Source organism: Merops nubicus, unplaced genomic scaffold (assembly GCF_000691845.1).
Source record: "Merops nubicus isolate BGI_N331 unplaced genomic scaffold, ASM69184v1 scaffold13630, whole genome shotgun sequence".
Taxonomy (NCBI): Eukaryota; Metazoa; Chordata; class Aves; order Coraciiformes; family Meropidae; genus Merops; species Merops nubicus.
The window spans coordinates 26,882-35,761 of record NW_008583656.1 but is presented as its reverse complement, the minus strand read 5'-3'; the positions used below and the strand labels follow the sequence as shown (position 1 = coordinate 35,761).

The 8,880-nt window shown below is 39.1% G+C and overlaps 1 protein-coding gene across 1 annotated transcript in view; it reads right to left on the bottom strand.

Moving 5' to 3' along the window:
- The window catches only part of LOC103774338 (LIM domain only protein 7-like), a gene marked incomplete at its 3' end in the record, with an annotated part of 69,666 nt that extends 61,203 nt beyond the window's left edge, over window positions 1–8,463 (bottom strand). The window contains exons 1-2 of the mRNA XM_008941738.1: window positions 8,394–8,463; window positions 4,769–4,838 (exon numbers count right to left, since the gene is read on the bottom strand). The remainder of the gene's footprint in view (window positions 1–4,768; window positions 4,839–8,393) is intronic.
- Between the last annotated feature and the right edge of the window lie 417 nt (window positions 8,464–8,880).

Below are 8,880 nucleotides of genomic sequence, written 5' to 3'. Positions count from 1 at the left end.
GGAATAAGTTTAGTCTTTTTTGTTGTGTAAATTTGCTTGGTACCAATTCAGCATTTTTTGTTAACTGAATGCCGAGTTTCATTTCAGTATTTAATCATCAAAACACACTGAGAGAAGTCCTGAGGAGAATGACTTAGGGGTGCTGGTTGATGACAATGGTGCTGGTGGGCTCAACATGAGCCAATGTGATGTGCAAGTGCAGCCCAGAAAGCCAACCAGATCCTGGGCTGCATCAAGAGAAGTGTGGCCAGCAGGTCGAGGGAGGTGATTCTCCCCCTCTACTCTGCTCTGGTGAGACCCCACCTGGAGTACTGCATCCAGTTCTGGAGCCCCTAACGCACAAAGGGCACCTGTTGGATCAGGTCCAGAGGAGGGTCCTGAAGATAATCAGAGGGCTTGAATACCCACCCTAAGAGAACAGTCTGAGAGAACTGAGGTTATTCAGCCTGAAGCAGAGAAGGCTCTGGAGAGAGCTCACTGCAGCCTTCCAGTACCTGAAGAAAGCTAGGGAGGGACTTTTTACAAGGGTTTGTAGTAACAGGATGGGAGGTAGCAGCTTCAAACAGGAAAAGGGTAGATGCTAGATACTGCTAGACAGTAGTATAATCAAACTAAAGGCAAAAGCTAAGGCTGATTTGCTGTTGTTTAAAGTGTGCTTGGAATTTAGATGATCCTGCTAGTATAAAGTTCCCATTACATTTTATGATAATTAAGGTGTCATAAAAGTGACATATGACAAAAATTAATAATGCATGTGCTTCATTAAAAAAAGCATTTACTTCTAAAAGTCTAGCACGTAATGTTCCATATAAAGCAGAACATTTCATTATTCATATAGGCTTTCACTTCCTATTTTACTCAAGAAATTTGTTTTCAAAATAACCATGAAGTCAAAGAAGCAATATAATGAAATCCTTCTGAAGATTCAGCTGAAGACACTTATTGAGCACTGTATTTTTGTACTGCTAAGAAAAACTCTGCCAAGTATTTGAAGTGAACAGAAAACTTAAAATAACACTTCCATAGAAGTCAAATATATTACCTCCCCATAGAACAAAACCAAACTTGAATTACTAAACAAGAAAAAAAAAAAAAAAGAAAGAAGAGAAACAAAGTGTCTTTCAAAGCATTTCTTTTCTTCTGATAGTATGACTGCCAGAAAAATTTTAAGAATACAAGGATCCTGTTTCCTTTTAATCAGAAAAACCAGGAGAGAAGTGGATACTAGTTGCTCAGTGGTGAATGCACAGATATTTTGGAAATGGACCTGAGGACATGAGTTTAGAGGACCACAAAGAGGAACTGTAGAAAGAACATCATTCAAAAGATCTTTAGATTACAGGATTTACCAGACTGGAATTCAAGTTACGGCATCTGCTTATCCTTTAGGGGGAAAAAAAAAAAAAAAGCCATCTCTTGAGGTTAAATTTTCCATCTGGTTTAAGAAAGAAAGAAAACAAACAAACAAACAAACAAGTCCCCATACCAACAGTAATTTCTAAATCTCATAAAGGCACAGAGGGGAGCAATTACGGCAAAACTGGAAGACATTAAAAATAGCAGAAGAGAGAATTTCATATATAGAAATACAGATATGAAGCCACACAAAACACTGACTAGAAGCAGATCTATGGGAGAAGCAGCTTACACTGAAAATATTTACAAAGAGTGACAAACAACCCTACCAGTTAATCCCTTAGCAAGCTCTTTCCATCCTTAAAACCTAAGGTTCGTCAGCCACAACATCCCAAGCCTGTCAGATATCAACACTTGCTCTTCTATAAATGCACAAACCCATTGGTTTTAGTTTAAGTTTTACATGCTGGGATGAAAACTGAGCTGTCTGAAGCTGGTATAACTGAGCACATTCATCTCAAGTCTAAGAAAATACATCTCCTCTCCCACTACTGCCATGATAAGCACCAGCTTCTCACATCCTCCCATTAGAGCCCTCGTAGTCACAATCTCCTGAAACTGAAGTATTTATTGTAAAACCTTTTCCATGGGTAAACACAGGACATCAGCTCTCTCAATAACTATTTTCAAGTTGTATTTTAATAACAATACCACTGGATAGTATTGGTTTACAGGAAACATTCACCTTTTGTCTCCGTTATTTTTGAAGACATGCAGGAACTGGAAAGAACAATAATACACTACAAGTAATAAACTACACACCTAATAAATACACCAAATTTTTGCATCTGAAAACCGGCGAAAAAAAACACACCAAAAAAAAAAAAGATCTCCTATAGTTGTTATTCAAAACAATACAAAGCACCACAAAAATGAAATCTAGCCTATGATTTTCTAGTTTGGATCAAATAGCTACTTCAGGGGCCATTTAGGCAATCAAGCTGCTGATAGAATAACTGTCTGTCTTCCCCATAATGATTTTGGTTTCATTTTAATTCTTTTTTGGATACCTCACGGGGAAAGAATGTGCAGCACTTGTTGTTTGCAAGCCTAACACCCTGAGCTCTTCTGGAACAAAGACAATTCATACTTCCTACATTCATGTGATGTGGAAACGCACGTTCTGAGCTTGTGCAATAACATATGGCAAATTAACCCAGCCTTATAACCTCTGCCCAAGTTAACTACACTTCTCTCTAGCAAGATACACAACTAACCAGCAAAAGCAGATGTTTAGTTACATTTATGTTGTAATGGGAGGAGCCAAGTATCTAGAGATGTTTTGCAACCCACTCCTATAATAAGAAATCAGGTGACTTCCCCTAATGCTAAGATTGCATTTTTACCATAAAGTTGATCTTCCACTCATTACCACAGTCATTTGTATGCCCTTATTCACCTTGGGTCTTTCAAGATGAGATCAATAGTTCCAGTGACAGGACAAAGCAGCCTAGATACTCCAGCAACATGGATAGCCAGCAAGGCTTTTGTAGAAAAAAATGCAAAAAAAAAAAAAAAACCAACAAACTTTCATTTGTTTATCCACAAAAGGGTTTCTAAAGCTAAATGGCTAAAAAATTTATCCTATAGGCTCTGACTAGAAAATATGGCAGACACCATACAGGACACATTTTAAATTTCCTGTGAAAATGATTATGTATACCTCCCCTCCTTTCCCCTCCAACTACAGTTTTACAGCCTTAAGAGAAATGTTTGCATCAGAGTTATTTTAATACAACATGGGCTTTGTTGTGGGTGTGGAGAAGTAGATGCTAAAAACACTCCAGTTACACAGAACATTTCCCAGTCTGTCCATTCCCTAAGAAAGGGACATCTGAAGTGGCTTGTGATGACCTGCTTAGTGGATGAGGGCAAGGCTGTGGATGTTGTTACCTGGACTTCAGTAAAGCTACTGACACTGTTCCTCACAGCATCGTCCTGAAAAAAAAACTGGCTGCTGATGACTTGGATGGGCATATACTTGGTAAAACACTGACTGGACAGCAGGGCCCCAAGGGTGGTGGTGAATGGAGCTAAATCCAGTTGGCAGCTGGTCACAAGCAGTGTTCCCCAGGGCTCAGTATTGTTGCCACTTCTGTTTGAAGTGATCTCAATGAGAAGAGAGAGGGAACCCTCAGTAAGTTTACAGATGACACAAAGTTGGGTGGAAGAGTTGATCCATTTGAGGGTAGGAAGGCTCTTCAGAGGGACCTGGACATACTGGATTGATGAGGCAAGGACAATGGTATAAGCTTCAACAAGGCCAAGTACCAGGTCCTGCACATGGGCCTCAACAACCTCAGGCAATGCCACAGGCTTGTGAAAGAGTGGTTGCTACTGATTAACAACCAGCTAAATATGAGCCAGCAGTGTGCCCAGGTGGCCAAGGCAGCCAACGGCATCCTGGCTTGTATCAGAAATGTATAGCTGGCAGGACTAGGGAACTGATTGTACCCCTGTACTTGGCACTGGTGAGGCTGCACCTCCAATACTGTGTTCAGTTGTGGCCACCTAATACAAGAAAAACACTGAGGTTCTGGAGCATGTTCAAAGAAAAGCAACAAAGCTGTTGAAGGGTCTACCAAACAAGTCTTATGAGGAGCAGCTGAGGGAAATGGGGCTGTTTAGCCTGGAGAACAGAAGCCTCAGGGGAGACCTTCTTACTCTCTACAACTACCTGAAGGGAGGGAGGTTGTAGAGAGGTGGGTGCTGGTCTCTTCTCAAAAGTAACAGGCAATAGGACAAGAGGAAATGGCCTCAAGTTGTGCCAGAGGAGACTGAGGTTGGATATTATGAAAACCTTCTTCACTGAAAGGGTTATCAAGCATTGAAACAGGCTTCCCAAGAAGTGGTGGTATCCCATCACAAGGAATCGCCATCCCTGTAGATATTTAGAAGTTATGTAGATATGGTGCTTAGAGACATGGTTTAGCAGTGGACATAGCAAGGTTAAGTGAATCGTTGGACTTGATGATCTTAAAGGTCTTTTTCATCCTAAATGATTCTACGATTCTATAACATAGGATGGCCTTTAGATAAAGCCAAGTAAGACTCCATCGGTTTGTGCCCAGGAGCCATCGGTGCTTGATGCATCTGGGAATGATGAAGCTCCATGCTGTGACAAGCTGATTAAAGTTACAGATCCAAGTCACAGAACATGTAACCTTCCTGGTCTAAGACACGGGATAAATGGTACAATTTTAAACATGAATGGAAACAGAACTAAAATTCTGAAAACTTCATAGGTTTTTGTAGCAAGACAAAAAACAAAAAATAGGCAAGAGAGTGCAAATTAAAATCAAACTGAACTTGGTGTCACACCCCAGATATTAGATTTGATGTCATCACTTACCAAGCCAGCTATTGGAGTTGACAGACGATTGATCTTCTTAACGATGCCAGGTTTGATCTTGTTAATCAAACTAAAAAGAAGTCACATGATTTTCTGTTATTTAAGCATGAGCATCAGTGCTTATTAAGAAATACTTGGCATACAGTCCTAACTTACATGACTTGAAACAAGTAAATTAGAACCTATTACACCTCTCTTATTTTTTTTTTTTTTTTTAAAGCAGTTTTCCAAGAAGTGACAATCAACAACAGACTGGAGAAGCAAAAATAGGACAAGTCACATGCAAATACATTAAAAAAAAGAAGATTTCTGAGAATGGCAAAGTGAGAAAGTAAAGAAAGTGCCTGGGTAGGCGTAGGTAGAACTGGATCTGTGTTTTGATACACGGGTGGTGATGAACATCAGACAAATTTCCCATTCAAAGATTTTCTTCACTTAAAAGTTCTGATGCAGGAAATGTCAAAAATATATCAGAATCTTAGTTTTCAGAGTTCAGTGTGAAAGCACCGATATTCCTCTAAGTGTAGCAAATCAGCTGAGCTTTCATAATGCTATCCAGCCCAGTATGGCGTGTGTGACCATCGTTTTTGGCACATACAACTTACATGTGCTAGTCATTTTCAGCCTGAGGCAGAAGAGACTGCAGCTTGTATCACTCTTATTTTATATAAACACCATAATTAAACTGTGCAGATAGGACGGACTAAGGCATCGCTGTTGAATGCACAAGCCCAAATGCACACCTCCTCCTCCAGAGAGGACAAGGTGCAGAATTCCTTGCACCTTTACACACAGGTTTTCAGTCACAGAGGTAGGGAAATAGTGTGGTTCAACAAATTACATGCTAGAACACAGGTCAACAGAGAACAGGGACCTCAGGACACCCTGTAGACTTAATCTACCTATATACCTTTCAAGATTTTGGACTTGCTCCCTCTTCTTGTTGCTGCTTGTCTGGGCAGACCCTTTGCCCAAGAAGGCATCAGCAAGGCTTTGTGATCTACCCACACCAATGGCAGAGTCAGGACCCAGAGTTTAAAACTGTGGGAAAAAGCATATTTTGCTCTAGCAGCAAACGTATTTGGAAAATAGAGTTCAACTATACATACTGGAATGGAGAACAGATTTCTAAGTGTCTGAAGAAGAGGAAATAATACCTACAGCTCCTGAGATTTCTTAATCCTATTAAGTTATTCAGTAAAGAAAATACATTTGAGTTTTATACACACACAAAAGTGATCTGTTGAGTTGGAATTAAAAAAAAGTCTGAGTGTTCCCCCCCCTTTTCTTTACAAATTCTTCCAGATGCATAATTTTTATTTGCTTTATTGTATTTAAGGATATGAAGTAATATGTGATCAGGAAAACTTGAACTTTCTTCCTCTAACATATGCACAGAAGATCTGGTAAAATGCAGGCAGCTTTATTTTGTTTACTGATCAGTCGATCAACAGGTGCTCTTGGCCATTCAAGTATGCCAAACGAACCAAGTGGCCTGCCACAGGAGTATCCTGTGCCAGTACAGGTCTCATCTGCTACAAGTCAAACACTCCATCTCGAGAGACGATAGATCTGTGCATGCTAAATTAGCCACATCACAGGTGAACCAAGGAAACGGGCAATGTCATGTCTAGCCTGTCTCTAAGATCTTGCACTCCACTGACTTCAGTGAAAACTGGACATCCGAAAACCTTTCCCATCCCACTCCTTTTTGTTTCCACAGAAGTTGTCTGAAAGTCACTTCTCCTTGTATTTCAAATGTGTCAAAATTAAAAGTTATGACACAAGAGAAGAGCTATATGATTTAGTGCAACATAATGAGGCATCTTTTGTTTTAAAATTGCATGCCTCCTAAGGCAAGCTGCTCAGCTGAAGAAATTACAGGATGTTTTTCTTGTATATGGGTATTAATTACAGATAAATTGAACTGATTCGCATTTGGCAGATGGAGGCTCATATTCTTTTGCCAAATAAGCATCAAGAAAAGCATCAGAGGATTAGAATAGATCAGTTCAATACCAATTCTTAAAAGACACTCTTTAAAAGTTACAGTTGAATACAATACACACATTCCACTAAATAAATACCTGAAGAAATACCTTCTTATTAAAACTATTTTTATTATCACATTCACTCCAGTTAACATTTGATTACTTAAGTAATGAAAACACAGTGCCCATCTCTACAACATCATTCCAAATGAATCAACTCCTCCATGTCACAAAGATAACTTCAGAAGTGACTAGCAAGATGGGTGATGGGCAAAGGGCCCCAACAGAAAAATAAAGGCAAGGACAGAAAACACAGTAATTTTCACAGAAGGGAAAAGGCAGGAACATTGCCTTTTTATATTTGGTTTGGTTATACTGAACACATAGTAAATAAAAATTCAAAGAACTGAACCGTTATAAATATTTTCTGAAAGTTACATCAGTTCATCTAAGCTCAGAGTGGCTCTGCAGTTTGAGATTTTATCTTTTTTTTTTTTTAAGTGTGCCAGAAGTTCTCCGATGAGATTTCTCTTGCACTGGCATTGTAATGACATTTACACCCAACCTTCCTTAAAATACTGAGGGATAAGCACCACTTCCAGTCCTGGAAACCTGTTCCAGTAACTATAAAACCAAGTAGAGATATGTGGAAGAGCCCTGACAAGTGGACATTTTACAACTCTGACTCAGCCTACGAACGAAACCAGACAAGTCCCATTATTGCCAAGCCTGTAATATGTAAGCACAAGGAAGCTTTTTAAAGAAAGCACTCCAAAACAAGTTGATGTCAGAGTTTGTTGCTGAGAGCAATAACTAAGTCTGTCCAGAAAATACTGAAACTTGGACTGCATGCGCACATACACGACAAGTCGTTTCTACATTAGGTTGAGACCCATTCTATTTACTTTTATCATCCTGAAGTGTTGTGTTTTTTTTTTTAAAACAGTATGGTTTTTATAAAGTATCTCAAATGACATCCAATAGAAGCTACATTGTTGGCATACTGTATGTGACCATAGGAGCAGTATTCATAAGTAACAGATACATGCAACCAAATCCCTGCCTGTTATCTTCAACCTAGAATGTTATAAAATCCAATTCTGAAAGGAAGTACTTCTTAAAAGGAAACATCTCTCAGTGTGAAGTTCTCTGGTAGGAACAGGTAGCTTCCAGGATTTAAAGAACAACCAGCACACAGAGTTTACAATAATTTCTGATGAAAGGGTGAGGATGGAGAACAAAAAAAACCAAAACACACGACTGGGTATACAGGTGTAACTGAATGCTTTAATCACAGCCATAGCCACACCACTTGGCACATGCTGAAAATAAAACCTGTTGAAACCATAAGAATTATAACAAATAAAACCAATCAGGTGGTCACAGGATCAGCCACAATCCTCTTGGTAACACATGAGGAATTGTGTGGGACAACACATAGAATGCGTAGATCTAGGAAGAGGATGTCTGAAAGCTATTCTTCTTTCACATGGCAAACACCAGGTATTAAAAAAATAAATTACCTATCAGAAAATAGTATTGGTGCTTAAAGAAATACAGAGATCAGCAAGGAAAGAGGCCAACTGATGTTGCCCTGAAGGGTTTTCATATGGGCAATGAAAGTCAATACTCACTCGCACAACAGGACGCCGTTTTCTAGAGCTGCTCGAAAGTCTTTGGTTCCAAAGCTTTTCCCAGTAACTGTCTGCAAAAATAAGACTTGAGTTAACTGAACACGCACACATAATCAGGAGTAGCAAAAATAGTACTTGTATTATTAAGCAGTCCTAAAAAGCCCCAACAGAACAAATCAACAAAAACTTTTCTATTTGAAACATGTAGTCTATATATTTCTATCCACTATTTTCCAAGTAGTTTCCTCTAGTGTAAATTAATCTTCAGCTAAATTCTGTGGGAATACTTCTTACTTTGTAAAGCAATACAAGCCACAATGAAAAACAAAAAAGAGAAAGTCTTTTATCTCCTACTTCATATTACAGCATGTATACTCATGATATCTGGCACAAAGTACTTTAATATGCTTTTCTTTTCCTGCTGCTTGCACCTAAGGCAGTGTGACTAAAAAAAACACTCCAGCAAGCCTGTATTACCACATGAACA